This window comes from Trachurus japonicus, chromosome 1 (assembly GCF_045865225.1).
Source record: "Trachurus japonicus isolate A0001 chromosome 1, Traja_1.0".
In the NCBI taxonomy this organism is placed as follows: domain Eukaryota; kingdom Metazoa; phylum Chordata; class Actinopteri; order Carangiformes; family Carangidae; genus Trachurus; species Trachurus japonicus.
In genome coordinates, this window is record NC_140907.1 from 22,335,926 (window position 1) to 22,345,419 (window position 9,494).

Sequence of the window (9,494 nt, forward strand, 5' to 3'; positions counted from 1 at the left end):
GCTTCACAGATTCTTGGAGAGCTCCTTCACAGAGCAGAGCCTTTTTCACCAACTCCAGCTGTACATCCATTAAGGGTCATTTTTGTTGATGCAAATGTCTGACTGAACTGTGCTACATTTGGAAAAACTTGGCTTCCAGGAACTATCTGTGAGTTAGCATTAACAGCTGTTTACTTATACCAGTCTTGAAGCAAAACTACTTCATCAGGTTGGACAGGACACTATAGTGACTCATTATCAAAAAACTGACCAGACATTCCAACCAGGCCAAATAACTAGCAGGCATGCAAACTTCAGTAGAGGAGTTATTTTGCAAGAATGTTGTTATGTCTGGAGGTAGCTCTGAAAAAGTAAAGAAATTATGTTTAATACTGAACTTGCAAAAGTTTCCTCTTAACCGGTAAGTAGACTGTTGATGCTGATGTTAGCCATGTAGCAACATCAGGATCAGCAGACATTACGAGAGATAGAGAGTCACAGTAAGTGGAGTCACAGTAATGGATTATTTCATCCAAAGTCCTTTAAATGTAAAAACGCTGTGGCCTCTGCTGCAGTCATTGCAACAGAATTCTTAAGTTCTGCACCATGTGCATAAAACATCAGCTGGGCCTCAGGCTACAAAGATGTGCCTGCTAAAGGTCCAGTCCTGAATGAAACACCAAATGCTAAAACGGGTCTAAATTTGTTCGTAAATAATTAAAGTCACTGGTTACAAGCAAGATGCCACTCAGCTTCACATAATCTCAGTTCACCAGACCAGCTCTGGGGCTCTATCTCATAGTCAGGTGAGATTTATTCCTGTGTGCCTGTGCTCTGTGATAAAGATTTGTTTTGCTTGGAGGTGTGAGGAAGAGAGTGACTCAAGGTGTTTCACAGCCATCATGCCAGTCCTCTGCAAAGCTTCACCCAGAGTCACCCGGCAGTTAGCAGTATGCTACTGTAAATAATACTGTAAAAGTGCCAAGACTGCATGAGAGGTGTGACACGAGCATCATCCTACACTTCAACAATGGAGCTGTGATCACTGCTGGTATTCTAATGTTGGAAATGTGCTCCACCCACTTCCATAATATTATTCTCACAGTCAATGCTATAAAACTCCAAGTAAATAAAGAGATCATATGTGCAACATATGAATCATATTGCCTAACCATAGTTTTCTCCGCATGACATATAGTATCAAATATGTCAAACACTGCAAGCATCCTGATAGCAGCCGACTTGGAGTGGAGCCCTCCATAGCTCTGAGGTGTTCCCAGGACAGGCTACACTTCAGCAAGCTACACTACAGCAAACAGACTCCTATATAAACTGAATGACAAAAGGTTTAGTGAAATGTCCTAATCCTCTCTAGGCTCCTACATGAGCATGTCAAAATGTGTTAGCCCTGAATAAGCCATGGGACTCCCATGACAGGACAATCTCATAGCCCGCGGCTCCTCACCTGACAGCAAAGGGCAACCATAATCGCTTATATTGAAAAAAGATTCAGCACACTTTGGTCATTATACAGAGCGCCACCCATCTGAGGATGATCAGACTAAAACATCTCATCTCATGTGGCAGTGTTATACCCCACTTTTCCTTTCCAACATCTGCTTTTGGATGTTCGAAGGAAACAAAAATGGACAGATGTGGAATATTTAACATTTACACTGAATCAAAACCAGTGGGAAAAAACAAAAAACAAATGACCTCATACTTCCAATTATAATATCTATATCTAAGTCTTTACTGTAATGGTTAAAGAGCTTTAGTGTTAGTCTGTGTTAGTTTTGCTGTTGTTATAGCCAACATTTGCATTGACAACCTGTAGCAGCATTGGTAAGAGCTTCTGTCATAAGGGTGTTTACATGACAAAAAGGTAACATCAATTTCTTTGGGTCAGACTGCATACTACAGTGAGCCTTCAAAAGTGATGAGTCAATCCAATTGTACTGGGAATAGCTTTTTAGCATGCTAACTTCAAACAAATAGAAATAGAAGCAAAACAAAAAGCTGCTTTCCACTGCAGAAGGCAGCTCTTGTTGAGTACCTAAAGAAATTAAGTTTGAACTTTAAAAAAGAAAAAAAAGGCTCATACAGTAGCTAAATAAGGTATTCAAATATTTCACCCATGCTTGGGAAACCTTTACAGAACCAATCTAGATGGATGCATTGAACCCAGCTACAACATCTGGCAACACCCCATGATGGAATACCTTCTGAAAGCAGTTATAATCACATTTTCTATATATCAGTGAAAGAGGTCACCCACATGAACCAACAGAGCATTATCACCTGAAGCTGCAGCTCCTCTTGGTTTCACAGAGCTTTATAGCTCATTGTTGAGCTGTCTGACCCACAATTTTATACTTTTCTGGTTTACTGTCACTGTTCCCATTATTATGTTTTCGGCCAAAGCAGGAGACTGTTCTCAGTAAAAATGTTCTAAAAACCCACCACACTTTGCCAGCCCAGCACCAAACAACAGACAGACAGTTAGCAATTAGCTGGAGAACACAGTGGGACATTTTGGAGCTAAAGATCCAGGCATTTCCCCCAGGATTTGGTAGAAACCAAAAATAGCTGAAATAGATCGAATACTAGATTACAATAGTGCTCTAAGCAACTGTTTGTCAACTAGTTTGCCATGGCACCTAAAAAGGTGATCATGTGACAGTGTTGTGTCCATAGCCCCTGTTCTGTTGCCCTCACAAAAATGTGTTATTGCAGGTTTTAAGAAACAGTTTCTCTCTGTAGCTGATGAGCCAGTAGGAGTAAAAACTGACCTTGTGATTACATAATTATCTAATCCTCCTGTATAATATGACCTCAACTTGTTCAGCATAGCATCACTACATAAAAAAAGAAACTGATAAAAAAACACTTCATGGCTATAAAGGTTTGTTGATGACTATCACCCAACAATCTCTCATTAAGCTAGTCCTTCATTAACACAAGGACAGAGGAAGACACCACATTCAGTAAATTGCTCGTTCATATTTTATGACATAGCTCCAGCACCCACTGAGGAAGTATTAACATTCAGTGACCACAGGGAAAGCGAACACAACAAGAAAGCTAAAGAAGCACAGCTCTCACTGCAGTGACACTGAATGAGCATCATTATAGGAGCTCGGGTCAAGACGAAGCCAGGATGGTGAATGAGATAGAATGACTTTCACAAATGTGAGCTGATGGACAGACTCATTCCCCGACTCACCACCGTCTACTATTGATCCAGACGACTGCTCTGTTAAACAATTATCCTCCAGGATACGTACAGCATCAGTGCATGCCAGGAAGACGCTGTTAAACACACTAACTGTTCTGGCAGCTGCGATTCAATGCATGTGGACACGTGCATGTGTTTCATCCAGTTTGTTTATTTCCAAGGGTATGCGAGGGAAATTAGTCAAATACCGACATGTTAATAATAGAAAAAATTCAAATTGATCTTGCAGTTTCCTCAACAAGTAAAAAGATCCATTAAGTCATACTGGGTGTTAACCTACAGCATTTAAAGGCCTTACTTTAAGCTAGTGCTAGTTATGCTGATAGTTTCTCTGACAGATTTGTCACTGCCATCCAGGAGAGTTACAGTATCTTATCCCACCAGAGCTGGATTAAGATACTATACTTTCTCAGGATTTCACATCCTTTGAAAAGAACACAAGAAAGCTTCTAATGTGAGTACATTAAGCCCTCTGTGCTAGCCTAAACAAGATTGGGGAGGAAGCTTCTGTAAAGGATGTCTGTGGGAAATGATGCAGAAAATGGCCTCTATGATTTGTGGGCACTTTTCGACTTTCCTCTGAGGTCCTCTTATACTCATTAATCCTAAGCCTGTGGTGACATGATATTCGCGTTGCTGGTAGAGTGACGAAATCTGTGAAGAGTAAATATTTCATATTTCAATGGGGCAGACACAGGGCACTCGAAAAACCTAAAAACCATAAAGACAAACAGGTAAGTATTACACAAGATTTACAATGTACACATTAGCATCAGTATTTTTCCAAATACTGTCTGGCAGACATGAGCTGTCAGAAAAGTTTGAATGCCCTAAGGCCAGAGTCATCAGCCTGATCCTTGATCTCTAAGTGATGGTTGGATGAACACCATTTTGCAGGCAGGCGCAACAACAACAGAGAGGCTGTGAAATGTCTGAGGCAGCTGTGCATGGGCACATTGTTATGGCAGAAATGAAAAGTGAGAATGAGTTTAAAATTGTGAGCTAAAAGGATAAAAAAAACTGTCTGATCACAAAAGAACCGTTAACTTGCAGCATGAAATGAGACAAAAATGAAATAATAAGTTTCACAGTCGGGACAAAGCTGAGAACTAGTGTGGATCTGTTAGAGGACAGTGTTTTTGATTGGAAAGATAAGGCTGCTGATGTTCTATATTTACTAAACCAATCAATGGCCGATTGACAGAAAGCAAAAACCTTCCTTTTCTAATGTGAGGATTCACTGATATTCTCAGTTTCTCTCAAATTCTCAGTCATCTAAATATCTCTGGAGTTTTGACTGTTGGTCAGACAAAACAAGACATTTAAAAGGCATCAACTTGCCTGATCCAGGAAATGTTTTTTATGACAAACCCCCATTATTGTCCTAAAATAATTAAAAATGCATCAGTCAGCCCTGTTGCACTGGCTGACAAGCTCTTTCATTGTGATGAAGAAAGGCACTGTTTATTTGGCTTTACTGGTGGTGTAAATGCTTGCTAGCACATCAAAGCTGCAGTTGTAAACAGCCTCCAACAAATGCACAATTTACTCATGTTAGCTCAAAACTACTACTTGGCTGTTTCAGAAAGTTACTGAGTTTTTCAAACAATGATATTTTATGTTCGTAACTTGCTTCTGAAAATTTGTCTTCAAAAGCAGCAAATGGAATCAAAGTTCAGAGTCAGGAAGGCAGCAGGATTGGGAATTTTTGAGGGAAGCATTGATGGTTTGGTTCTTTCTTTATATTGGATTTGTCAACAATAACAAAAACATAACAACTCCTACTTCTCTCTCTCTCTCTCTCTCTCTGTCTACATATACACACACACATATATGTTTCCCACCTGTCTAACATAAGGACATGTCCTTTGATATCTGTGGGGTATGTGAATTTCAATGTGAGCATTTCTAGTTGATTGACAACATACTGACAGGTCCTGCCCTCTATCTGTATACGTCTGATCTGTGAACCGCACATCCAGAAACCCAACTGCAACAGCAACAATCAATGCCTACATAAATAAGAGATACAGATACTGTACCACAAGAGATTCACTTTTCAAGATATCAGATAATGTAAACAAAACCATCGTCCCGAAACGGCACAAACAAAGTATTGTAAGCACACATTCACATGTTAGCAGCAGCAACAGCAGATGATTCCTATTCTGGGAGCAATGAATATGGGATTCACCGCTGCAGTTCCATAAGAGCCACACACACACACGTGTGCAAAGTAATGTGACCACAATATCCAGTGTGAACACTTGCTGACATGCTGTCAAAAATGGTGTTTTGGATGAGTGAAGGAGCCTGTTAGGGACACTGCACAGAGGCATGTAGCATGTGTGTTGTTTACTGCTGCAGTGCAGATACAAAACAAAGCTCTGTCTTCAAGAGAGAGAAGCACTCAAGAGCCGAAAATCTTAGTTATTACACAGCAGGTCAAGCTTATCTCACTCAGTCTCAACATGTTTCTTTCCAGTTGTTAATCTTGTGATTGTCTCTTCTTTTTTTCAGCTCCAACTTTTGTCACATTTGATTCAGCATTTTTGACTCTGAGTCAGATTTCTCATGAACTGTAGTCACAAGACACTTTCCCCAAACTCCAGCAGTCCCTGGCTGGCTGTTTGTCACTTCAGCAGTGTGCTGAAGACCAGGTGAGTTTGAGGAAATGCTATGGGAATATTAGTATGAAATGTATAAAGCCATTGTTTCCTTTAACACTTAACACTTGAAAAGAGTGGACAGAAGAGCATCAAAAAGCCAATGCATGAAGACTAAGTTTGTGCACTTGACTAAAGGAAGATAATAAAAAAAAACTAAAAAAAACATGCCTATCCTGGTTACAGATATACGTGCACCAAATGAATGGACTCATTTAACTTGCAATACACTACATCTTCATATTAGGAAGTACAGGAAGAGCAGGTACAGTGCTCACACATCCAGGCCAAAACAGGCCCATTCAAGTGTCCTGCTGGGTCTGAGGAGCTGATTCAGGCTGTGGCTTGACAAGCGGTTAACGGCATGTGTAAACATTGGCACATTCGGCGCTAAAGAACACACTGATCCTCATACCAGCACCGCACATGGATCTATCACAAGCAGCGTTATCATGTGGGTGTGGACCGGCGGCATCACCAAAATGTCATGTGAACGGCAATGAACGCCACCGTATAGAGACTTGTATGCACGAACCGGGCCTGGAGTCAGGTTAATTCACAGCGATGCTGATGGCAGCAGCTGTGCCCTCTCGGAGGAAAAGGGCGACAGCTTGGCATGTGCCCGATACCCCCTCCCCAACACACACACACACACACACACACACCTCCGCTGGGCTCATCGCCTGGACTCTTTACTTCCCGACGTTGCGTAAAAATCGTTGCACAGGAGCAGCGGCGTCAATGAAGGGATAATGGAAAAAACATGCAACGCGCGCGCGCACACACACGCATTCATTCACACACACATATACACACGCACACACAGCGACACAAATCTGATCGGAACATAAAGGAAAGAAATGTGCGTCTCACTCACCTCGCAATCTTCTCCTCATTTTTTTTTTTCCGCTCCAACCAAGGAACCGCTCCAGCCTTCACTGACGTCACGCAGCCCCTCTCTGCAGCAGAGAGGAGCAGGCCTGCAGAGGACGACCAGGGAGGAGAGACAGAGAGAGGGGGGAGGAGAGAGACAGAGAGAGGGAGAGGGAGAGAGAGAGGGAGAGGGAGAGAGGCATGAGCAGATGCAAAAACATGAATCATAAATAAATACATCCCTCCCATCTTCTGATTGAGGAGAGATTGCTGTACCTGTGTCTGCTGAGGTTGTGAGTGTGCAGGGAGGCTGAGGAGCAGAGAGACAGACGGGCAGTCAGGAAGACAGATAGGCAAGCAAGAAAACAAATAGACAGTCAGTAGGGCAGACAGGCGGTCAGACGGACAGTCAGACTAATAACATATCCCATTCATCCAGCTCAGCATTACAACCTGCTAAGTCAATTTGGTCCTGCCAGCTGGGTTGTGAAACATCATCCATGTGTCACAGCTTTGACTATTTAGCATCCTGTCAATCATCATCCAGCCAGTTTGGTTTCTCAGTAAGTCTTGCTACAAATTTGGGGGGCAATTCACAGACCTCACGCTGGTTTTGTTCTTGTGGATTCTCAGTAGGTAGTTCAGATGTAGCCTACAATTTTAGTATTAGAGTTGTTTTGATTCACTAAAGGTAGAATGAGCAGGGGGTGGACACTTAAAAGAGTAATTTAACTCTTGATCCACTTAGTGAATTACATGCACAGTAGATCCTCTACTGATCCCACTCCCATTTCATACTGTGCTTAAGTAAACAAAGTTTTTTGATTTTTGTCTTTAAGCCCGAGCCGCTTATAACAGAGCCCATATAATACAATAGTCATCTAAAGAACGGTACATCAGAGTGAATTTTCTTGGCTAATGTTCTGTTTTTCTCTTTTGTTGCTGCTTGTTTCTTTAGTTGTATTGAAACAATAAGCCAATTATTAGTCAGCTGACAGACAGTTAATCTTCAGGCATGTTAACAATCAGTTCATTGTTTAAATTGTTCCTCAAGCACAACCGTCAAACATCAAACGCTGTCTGGTTCCAGCTTCTCCAATCTGAGGATATGATTTGCTGCTTTCTTCTGTTGTACACTCAGTCCTGATTTATATCATCCCACCCCTCCAGGGCCTGCTGCAGACCTCCAGGGCCCCAAATATCTTTAGTTCACTTTTAGTAATTTGATTACTTACAAATGTGTTTGGGACTTTGCATAATTAAAATACAATATCAGTTGGGTCTTGCATTAATCCAGTGGAGATGTCTCACAGTCTGAATTCAGACACCTTTATTGTGTTACTGTGTATAGTGCTCCCATGGTGCATTTTCCTGAGTAAAAATAAAGTTATGTTTCATCAAATCACCACAAACTGAATAGAACAAGAATCTGACAGAAGAAGGACTGTTTCTGTTATCGTAAAATGAATATCATTGGGTTTTGGACTATTGGTGAGAAATTAACTTTGTTGTTAATGACAATGCTAACCCAGCAATTGCTTGGGTTTGAAAGGTATGTATCTCTGGCAAAGTGCGGTACACACAGAAATAGAATTTACACAGTATAAGAAAAAAATATGTACACTACCAGTCAAAAGTTTGGACACACCTTCTCATTCAATGGTTTTTCTTTATTTTCATTACATTGCATTCAAACTGAAGACCTCAAAAGACCTAACACAAAAGTGTTAAACAAAGCAGAATGTGTTTCATATTTTAGACTTTCTGAAGCCACCTTTTGCTCTGATGGCAGCTCTGCACACTCTTGACATTCTCTCATCAGCTTCATGAGGTCGTCACCTGGAACGGTTTTCCAACAGTCTTGGAGGAGTTCCCAGAGGCACTGAGCACTTCACTCTGCGGCCCAACTCATCCCAAACCATCTCAGTTGGGTTTAGGTCAGGTGACAGATAACCCTTTTGTTTTAATAAGTTTTATTACACTTTTGTGTTTACAACATAACTCCATATGTGTTCCTTCATAGTTTTGATGTCTTGTGAATCTACAATGTGGAAAGCAATAAAAATAAAGAAATAGCCTACCATTGAAAGAGGTGTGTCCAAAGTTTTCAATATATATATACGTACTTATAATTTACTTACTTAAAGTACTTATAATTACTTTATACTATTTTGTACTTTATTTTATACAGAGAGAGAGAGAGAGAGAGAGAGAATTTGTAAAGTTACAGTAGCTGCACAATATGTAACACTCTGCCATGAGACTAGAGAAACACATGAAAGCTGATCACAACCATTATTGCTATGATATAATATTGTTGTTGTTGTTTTTCATTTCTTTATTTTATGTATTATTATTATTATTATTATTATTATTATTATTATTATTATTATTATCATCATCATTTAATATGAACTGTATATATATATTTCATATAACAACTTGCAACTGCCTAATGACACCCAATCTGTGTATAAGAGAGAGACAGCACTTTATCAGCACACACACATGCATAGGTTTTTTGTATATATTTGATTCTGTGAGTTGTATTTGTTTTGTTTCATTGATTCTTGATGCTTTGGCAACATAGTTCTCGAAACATTCATGCCAATAAAGTGAATTTGAATTTAATTGAATTGAGAGTGAGAGTGTGTGTGTGAGAGAGAGAGAGAGAGAGAGAGAGAGAGAGAGAGAGAGAGAGAGAGTTGAACACTTGAACACAGTATTTCTACATCCCT

At 40.4% G+C, this 9,494-nt stretch overlaps 1 protein-coding gene across 1 annotated transcript in view; it reads right to left on the reverse strand.

The window, feature by feature from the left end:
* Positions 1 to 6,823, reverse strand: part of fbxo41 (F-box protein 41) — a 49,074-nt gene extending 42,251 nt beyond the window's left edge. Inside the window, exon 1 of the mRNA XM_085780426.1 lies at positions 6,761 to 6,823. The gene's annotated coding sequence lies outside the window, so the exon portion shown is untranslated. The remainder of the gene's footprint in view (positions 1 to 6,760) is intronic.
* Positions 6,824 to 9,494: the final 2,671 nt, after the last annotated feature.